This window comes from Malania oleifera, chromosome 9 (assembly GCF_029873635.1).
Source record: "Malania oleifera isolate guangnan ecotype guangnan chromosome 9, ASM2987363v1, whole genome shotgun sequence".
Classification (NCBI taxonomy): domain Eukaryota; kingdom Viridiplantae; phylum Streptophyta; class Magnoliopsida; order Santalales; family Ximeniaceae; genus Malania; species Malania oleifera.
Genome location: NC_080425.1, coordinates 91,241,601 through 91,251,870, shown reverse-complemented (window position 1 = coordinate 91,251,870; position 10,270 = coordinate 91,241,601).

The window sequence follows — 10,270 nt, the reverse complement described above, 5'->3', positions numbered from 1 at the left end:
TGGTGGTTGGAGTTCCGATATAATTAAAACAAAAACAAAAAGGCCCATGAATCAACTGTATATCATTAAGAGGCAATACTTGCCACCTACACATCTATCGTACTTAGCTCATAAGAATCTCGATTTACCTACTCCACAACAACTCCAAAAGTAGCATCATAATTCATAAATATCAATAAAATAATAAATTAACGAGAACCTAGAAAGGTTTTTGTAAACGGATTATTTGTTTTAAGAACTTGAAATATTTTTGAAAATCATAATTAATTCATGTTATACCACGTGATAGATTTTTTGGAGTTCCTAGGTTACAAATTTATTCTACATTTGTAAATTGATACATATATATTTTCTTATATCATCTCAATTAACTTAATTACCAATTTGTTTCATTTATATAACGGTCAATGTTTTTTTTAGTATTTGTGTGTGTGTGTGTACACAATATGTGATTAAATATGGATTGAATTACCTTAGACCTTAATTGGAAAATTGATGTATATTTAGTCTATTTTATCATCTAATTAAGTTAATGACTAAATTTATTAATTTTATAATAATTATATACATATTGTAAAGGCATTTCTAGCATTCAAAATTCAACATAAGGGCTGTACTATTTATATGGTGACTGCATTATTCATTTGGTGGCTGCACTATTCATATGGTGGTTGCACTATTCATTAGTGGTTGTACTATTCATTTGACGGCTTTGAAAAGGAGGTTTACAAAACCCCTATAAATAGGAAAGTGGTGGTGAAGGAAAAAATCATTCCAAGCATCTCCAACTCCACCTTTAGAGAGAGAAATCAAGTACTCTCTTATAAAGTGTCCCTATTGTAACCTGTGTTTCTAGTTTCTCCTAATTTTAGAGAGATTTGTATACTTCTAATTTAATAGAGAGGGATCATTGTTCTCCTCTTGTAATTAGAGAGAAGTTATATCATTATTTTTCATAGTGGATTCCTTGTACTCTTACCCGTGGTTTTTCCCTCGATTTGTTTAGGGATTTTTCACGTAAATCTTGGTATCAATTCCTATTTTCTCATTTCTTATCTTAACTGTGTGATACTGTTCCTACCCATTCAATTTCCTAACATTAACATGATCAAAGAGTTAACAAGTGCTAATTTTATTTCCAACACATTATTACAATAATAAATATATGAAAATCACGGGGGAAAATTGGCATTTTAAGATTATTTGTTTCACGTACAAAGCAAGGATATTACGACCTAACAACAAAAAATTTCAACAGACGTCGTTGAAGTTATTTCATTCTCAAATTTAATAAGTAACAATAAATTAATTTTAATTAATTTTCAAGGTGCAATAGATGCCACGTTTTCACTCCTCGACATTAAAAAAATTATGAACATTAATTAATCAAATTAGTCAAAATTGTTGGGCCATCTCTCTTCTACATAGGGCTGGCTACTCCATAAATACATAGAAAGGTGATTGAATATTATGTGTATCTAACTACTTGAACCTTAACCTTAGGGCACATATAGAATCAAGGGAGGGTACCCCACATGCTTAAATCCCCAAATGAATGTGCTTAATGGGTTTTAGGACCACAAGTCCTACACCCCAACAGCTTAGGGCAATGACATAAGGGACAGTGGCCTTGAGTTATGCTATAAGGTCAAAAGGAATTAAGTGTTGGCAGTTGTTCATGATGGAAATCAGAGGCAGCCCACCACCAGCTTCCATCAAAATGGGCAGTGGTACCCCAAATGTTTTCACATGAAACCATTTTAAGAGATGGTCTCCCCTTTGGGGGGGATCCTGTCAGTGTCACATACCCTTTTGTCTCTGCCCTTCTCCCACCAAGACCCCTAATGAACAGACAACAAAAAGCACGATCAAGTTTGTGTCACGTTCTTGGGTTTCTGACTCGGTCATGAATTGACTCACCCTTGGCAAGGTGAGTCAGCTAGCCCTTGATACTTACAATTGGGTGAACTCAGTAGTTTTGATTAATCTAATGTAGTTTGTGTGTGAGGCAAGTAATTATTGGAAAGAAAACCTAACAAGTTAGACTCTCTGGTAAAATTTAAGGAGTGGGTTTAAGTATTTCAACCCTCGTGTGAGTTTATTGGATTTGAAGAGTACAGAAAGTTAATTTAAATGAAAAAATAGAGGAAGAGAAAATTAAATTAAAAATATTTCAATCATCGAGACTCTGAAATTAGGTTTAAAAATTGACTTGCCTAAAAACTTAGTACTGTTTGGTATCTTCATTAAAAATTAATATAAAGATTAAAATTATTAAAAATAAAAAATAGAACCAAAACCCAAACTAATATCCCATTTGGTAATATTCTCAAAACTTAAACAAACTGAAAACCTAGTCGAATGAATGTTTAATTTTGTCTTTGAATCAAATAACAAATAATACACATGATTAGAATAATAAAGTATATGGAAGCAATAAATGTATTATAATCAATCTAAAAAACTAAATATAATTATTTTACTCACTTAACATATTTTCAAACTTAGTTTTTCACAAGAACAGCCCTATATACTGCATATGAAGGTTGAAAATTAATGAAAATATTTTGGATTTTTTTTATTACTCGAATGTTTTATAAAAATTATTTAAATTCGATTTCAAATCAAGTGACAATTTTATTTCTAATTTTCACTAAAAAATTATGTGCACAATAATTTCATCCGCATAAGTTAATTAATAGATGGATTAGGGCAGGCCAATTTAATTAATTCACAATCTAGGAGAAATATGTATATATAAAAATATGATATATGGAAGAGGGAGTAGTCATTATTGGGCTACCCGACCACTTTGCTACATATAGTGGTGCATTATTGGTTCAGTTGGTTCTGACTCGTATGCCCATTAATGTATCAATTGGAGCAGCTTGCTAGATTCAAAATAATTCAAAATTGACTAATCATTTTAGTTTAAACTTTCAAATCAGAAATATTTGTAATGGTCCATTCTTGCAGGTAAAACTTGGAACACCATAATTACAAGTTTGATATAATATTAATTTTCGAGCTCACTAATATTGTGAGACGCATAAAAACGTACCTTTTACTTGCATAAACTTAACTATTAATATAACATCTTGAAGTTAGATTATTCTAGAAGCTTAGCATGACATGCCCGTGATGATCGATCATGGGCCATGATCAAATCGTACTAGTTTGGGATATTATATGAAAAAAGTTGTGTGTGTGTGTGTGTGTGTCTTCGAAGAGATGTTTGATTCCTCAATTGTAGTTTGTCTGGTGAATTACTAGAGATGCGTTAATAAGCGAATAGTAATATTTTCATCATTCGGTTTGGTGTCATCTAGGTGGGTTCGAAGGGTTTGTCCTTATTAGAATTTTGGGTCATAAAAAAAAAAAAAAACAATTGTCAAAGTTTATAACTTTATAGTGGAAGTTTCGGGATTACATTTAAAAAAAAATGTGAAAAAGAGGGAACATTAAGATGAATTCTTGTATTGTAATCAATTTTATTTTTATTGGCGTGGCGTGGCATGCAAAATAAGTTGCCAATTTCTCTAAGTCATAATTTTTTTAATTTTTTATATAAAAAGGATAGTGAAATCTTATAAATAAATAATGCGACATAAGAACGACACCAATGATGCCAATGAGAACGGACTTTTATTTTAAAAATAGTTTATGCAGTCAATGGATTTTGAATCATGAAAATTGTTGTTTTGGTAAGTGATAATCATTTTGACTTATGCGGCAAGTTAGTGACTTAAAGATATTTTAGTCAACTTAATTATGAGATAAGAGCGAAAAATTAACAGAACAATTAAATTAAAGAAGTCAACATTGTGCATTAGTCTGAATACGTAAATATCTCTTAACCCAAAACACTTTAACTAATTAACCTAATTAATGATAGGCATGCTTCGAAGAGGATGATTGTTTGACTATCTATTGTGCTTCAAGATATATATTTTTTCAATAATAATATTAAAAACTTTAAAATCATTTCGCCTATCCACATAAATTCAACCATTACACATTATTTTAAAATTTTTGAACAACCCATGAGCCTTTTATATTCAAAGTCAATTCTTGTATAATTGCTTATGGATGGATGTAATTTCAATAAATAAATAAATAAAGTTATTACATTTACGTGAAGATATGACTATTGCGAGAGAGATGAGAGGGGTATAGATGAAAATTACTATATCTTGTGTGTAATCCAAACTCTCTCTCTCTCTCTCTCTCTCTCTCTCTCTCTCTCTCTCTATATATATATATATATATATATATATTGTTAGGGCTTCAAAAAAACCTTTAAAAAATAATAAATTTTTTGTTAATATAGTATGGGCAATTAGCTAGTCCACTACTAATATTTTTTAGAGAATGTTAATTTCATTAGAGAAAAAGAAGACAAGTAAGGAGCTTAAATTCTTAAAGAAAGTCATACAAAGAAAGAAAGGAGAAGTGAGCAAGTCACCCTCTCATGTCAGAAAAGATGCATGAAAACTCTTCTTAGTCTAATTAAGGATGACAAAGAGGCGTTGGACCTAATCTATTGATATAAGCATGTATAACAACGATCAAACATCATTTTGAATGCTAAAAATTGGGATAGGGGAAAAAAAAAAAAAAACTCAATATAGAATTGTTAATAGAGCCAAATAAAGTTTGAAGTGGCTTAAGTGATTACCATAATTTGGACAAGTTCAATTGCAAAGCTAACGCCCAAGGACCAAGTTCCGCAAGTTCCATGCTGCACCTACACACAGTATAAATAATCAAACAAATTAGGAAAATGAGTCTAGTCAAGTTGACCTCGTAGGTAAGTCGAGCAAATAATTTAGAGCCCGAGTCAAGCTTGAACTTGATTTTTTAAGCCCGAACCTAGCAAAGTTTAAGTCTAAGCCAATAATTTGGACCCCAAGTCAAGTTTTAACTCCAACCAAGACAATTAAGTCCAGCCCAAACCAATAATTTAGATCCTAAGCGAAGTACAAGTTCTATTTTTTTAGTTCAAACAGGGTTGAGTCCAAGTCTTAACCAATAATTTAGTTCCTAAGCTAAGTTAAGTTAAGTTGGAGCGCAATTTTGTGAGCTCAAACAAAGATTTTTGTGTAAAGCTTGAGTTTAAATATGCTGAAGTTCAATCCAATTCGTTTGCAATCCTATTCAAAGGGGGAGAATACATGCTTCCTGGTACAGCTATGTAATAGAAATGAAGAAGCAAGAGAAGTAATTAATGCATAAAAAGAAGAAAAAGGGTTGATATGGAGGAACGTGGATGAATGGAGTAGAAATTGAAGAAGGGATATGACTGAATATATATATGATGATTGCACACATGCATGCGCGGCCGCCTACCAATATTAATTATCATGATGGGTCGACATTCGACATGCATGCATGCATCAATATCTGATATTATTAATTTATTTAAAAAACTCCCACACGCACGTATTTGATTGCATATAGGAAATCAATCCAGGATATAATATAATATGGTATATGTAAAAGAGATTTTTGAGGATGTGAAAGCAAAGTTTCGACAAAGAAGAAGCTGACATGCTCCTACTGATGCTTGATGACAGCACATCATATTTGGAAAGCACTTTTGCTTTTTCATATCTCCACGCTCTCTCTCACCCACTCACATTAACCTCTCTCTCTCTCTTCACATCCACTCATATTAACTTCTCTGTCTCTCTCTCTCTGAACTACAGCCAATGGATGAAGAAGCTGACTCTGCACCTCCGCCGCCTAACCCTCTCACCTCTCTCTCTCTCTCTACTTTTTGGGCTTGTGGGTGTTTGTTTTTTTAAGAGCACTGATATGGGTCTCTCTCTCTCTAATTAAATTAAGAAATGGGAAAAGATCGCATGGTAATTTTTTTTTTGGGGGGGGGGGGGGGAGTTGGGTTGTGGCTATGGTGATTCTGAATGATGACTTTTTGAACATCTGACTGCGTGCAGACGCAGATGCAGATGCAGAATTGCAGATGGCGGCAGCAGGAGCAGTAGGAATGGAAAAGGATGAACAGAAGAGCGACAGCTCACTCGATCAAGCGGCCTTCCACTGCATGCATCAGTAGTATTGGATTCCTTTCAATTTAAAATTTTATAGGCATAAATAGAGCAAGCTGCATGCTACTAGCTAGGCATGCACTGGCTAGCTCGCTAGCTAATGTGTGTGTGGATGCTGGCACTGAATGGATCCGAAGGACCTATGAATGAAAATATGAAATAGGTCTTTCTTATTCGAGTCTAATAATTTCCCCAGATACGCCTTTGGGGAAACCCCATATGATTTCCAAATTCGTTAAACAACGTTAACGCCCTCTAGCCCAGACTAGGTAGGCTAGCCATGCAGCCAGCCAGCCAGCCTTTTCTTTTCCGTACAAAACCAAATGTCCAACAGTCCATGCATGCAGCCAGCAAACATATTAATGGAGAAGTCATCTTCGTATACTACTACGTACTGAAATCAATCTGCAAGCAGTTCGTCTTGAATGAAGATTTTCTTGCGACCATTTTAATTAATTACTTATTCCATAAATCTGAATGTTTGTGGGTGCAGAGGAATTGGCTTTGTCTGTTTTTGGTTTTTTGCTTTTTAGTTTTGGCAGAGATTTGGAAACTTGTCCTCATGAATCTGCATGCGGCCGGTGAAATGCTTAAATGATGATGATCCATCGATGAGTGTACTATAGTATTTTGGAATTCGATCAAAGTGTTGTCTAATCATATCTTAGAAGCAAGCCAAAATGCATGCAGTCTGCACCATCAGGACCAGTAGCCTACGCCTATTTTTGCTTCTTGTTTTTGCCTAATGAATATGATAAGGCTCTTCCATTCAGAAATTATCGAATGTACTTCTCCTTTCATGCCATCTATATGTCTATTTTGTTATGGCAGATCACGTCTCACAATGTATTTGACATCAATAAACAAATACATGGACATATGAAAAGGTATGGATGAACATTGGATTGGGTTCGGTAAATTCGGTTATTTAACTGAATTAATTAAAATATTTTGATTAAAAAATCTCAATAATCGAATCGACCGAAATTACATATATGATCGAACTCAAAATCGATCGAATCGAATTTCGGTTCAATCTGTTAACCAAACCGACCGAATTTACTCGGTTAATCGAAAATTTTCAATTAAAAAATCTCAATAACCAAATTAACCGAAATTACATATTTGATCAGATTCAAAATAAATCGAACCGAATTTTGGTTAAATTGGTTAAACGAACTGACCGAATTTACTCGATTAATTCAATTTTAACTTAATTATGTTCACTCCTATGAAGAGGCATGCACATTCTATAATTTCTCCTTCTATATATCTCAAACCTCTAGAGATGAATATAAGAGTTCCTAGCCACCTAATGAAAACTCAAAAAAAAATATTTAAACTTAAATTGTAGGCATGCATTGAATTAATGTTTTAATAATTGAAATGATTTTTTATATTTATTTTCTTGTGAAATATTATGCAAGAGACATGTGCATCTATGTTGTTCGTATAATGAAAATTAAATCGATACAAACCATTGTACTATATAAAAAATGTACCTTGTTATTTGTCTATAATAATTTGAAATTTTTAAAATGAAAAATTCTATTTTGGTGATAATTTACTAGCTTTTAGAAATATTTATCATTTAAAAGGAGAAAAAATAAAAAATTTATCAAAAGAAATGCATTGAAAAATGGCGTGCGTAGATACACACACACACTCACACACACACACACACACACACACACTCACACTCACACACACACACACACACACACACACACACACACACACACATATATATATATATATATATATATAATTTTTACAAAAATAATATTTCCTAAAATATTTATCAAAATAATTAAGTTGATTAATTGATCAATGAAATCCATTGAAGAAATATTGTGTTAAGGATGAAATACTTGTACTAATTAAAACCTTAAATTACTCTTCATGACCAATGGTTCATTTCAAAACCCTAAAATGTTATCATTTCTATTTTATCATTATAAATGTTTCTCCCACACATCAAATATGTATCCCAGTGCAACAATTTTGCATTAAATGGTTCGATATTTTATTAATAATTATTAACTAAATTGAATGACAGAGAAGTAATTGTACAATTTTTTTTATAATAAATTTAGATAAATTGTTGAAGAAGAATATTGAATACCAACTAACTAGTGCCCAATAATATGTTGAAATAGTAAACTTGACTGGAGATGGTCGGTAGCCCACCACTGTTGATTTTCCTGGAGTCGGTAGGCAACCTACTCCACCTACCAACCCAACTCCGTTGAAGATTTACTCCCACAATTGTTGATTATTTGATTTACAATTTGTTATAAATAGGTGTGTATGTAATGTATTATGTGGTGTGTAGAGAGAGTAATAGTCAGTGAGCGAGTGTTTTGATTCCTCTATAATTTAGTTTTGAAATAAATTGAATGTGTTTGTTGGTTATTGATTCTCACTGAGTTTCAGTCACAACCAGTGACTGAGCGTTTCTCTCCACCCAACAGTGGTATCAGAGCGTCTAGGAACGCTGAAATATGCCAAATAGAGACAATTTTTTCTCTCGGATTTGAAGTTGCTCAAAATCCCAAATTGAGCCTACCATTGTTAAATTCGCGTCGAGACGATTCCAACGGTGGAAACCACATCTCAAACGGACATCGGGAAGTGCAGCACGTGCCCACACGCACCTCCAGCGTTGTCAGTGCCTTTCCCACACGCCACATGCGCCGACGTAGACTTTGGCAGCCGGCGACACACGCTCCACGCACCTCGCACGCATCTTCCTCGCCCGTTTGGTGAGATTCGACCCGACCATCAACCCGCAACTCAGATCTGTACCCAAGACCTGACCCGCGTCCAACCGTTGACACGCGGCACGTGCAGACACTGCCACGTGGCCTAACGGTAAGCACTAATGCCATTTAAATGACCATTAAGTTAAACCGGCCTAGTTTTAAACCACCAGAACTTCTTATAGCTAGTTCAGTGATTTTTGGCGGTTCTTTGCAACCCAAAATCGGTTCCTAAGGTTTTTCGACCTTCTAAACACATTGGTGGCATCAAATTTGCCAAAATCAACCCCCATCTTTCTGTTTTTATATATTAAACTCAATGGCGAACGGTGCTACCCAAGCGGTCCTTCCAAAATTGAATGAAGAGAATTATGACAACTAGTCGATTCAAATGAGAGCCCTTCTAGGTGCTCAGGATGTCATAGACATCATTGAAGATGGGTACAGAGAAAGCCCATCAAAAGAAGTCGAAACAGCTATGTCGGATGCTCAAAGAACGACCTTACGAGCCGATCGAAAGAAGGATTGCAAGGTGAAGTCCATAATCTACCAAGGCCTTGATGAGGCCACGTTCGAAATCATCGCCTCCGCCAAGACATCCAAAGAAGTTTGGGACTTTCTCCATCGAACACACAAAGGTACAGACAAAGTGAAGAAGATTCGCCTTCAAACATTGCGAGGTGAGTTCGAATCTCTAAAAATGAAAATTACTAAATCTATTGCTGACTACTATATACGAGTTATGGTAGTATCAAATCAATTGAGAAGAAAAGGAGAGACTCTCAATGACAATAAAATTTGCGAGAAAATTTTGCGATCTCTAGATCCAATATATGATAATATAGCTGTGACCTTGGAAGAAACAAAAGATTTGGAAACCATGTCCGTAAAAGAACTAGTGGGCTCACTCCAAGCCCATGAGCAAAAAGTCAACAGAATAAGTGATGATAAAGCACTGGAGCAAGCCCTCGAAACGAAGTTATCCTTTATTACAGATAGATACGACAAAGAGGGGACGTCACAGCAAGGAAGAGGACGAGGTCGAGGAACCCGTGGAAGAAATTATGGAAATTTTGACTCCAAAGGAGGTGGCAAAGGCGGAAGAGGTCCCACTAGAGAATGACGCAATCAATAGAACTACGTCCCACGAGGCAGAGGGCAAGGAAGAAGAGGAGGATACAATAACTGTGACAATCTGCTTAATTTCCATTTCTGTAGTAACCCAAAGAATAATAGCATTTTAATAATTAGAGTGAGAGAAAATAGATACAGAAATAGAAGGAGGCCATAAACTTCGTCGACGACATTGCATTTTGGAGATAATATTAAATAATCAAAATTTTAGGAAATTGCCCAGTTTCGTCGATGAACATAGGGTCTCATCGACGAAGGTCTTCAAAATTTTGTCGACGAACATAGGGCTTCGTCGACCAGAAAATA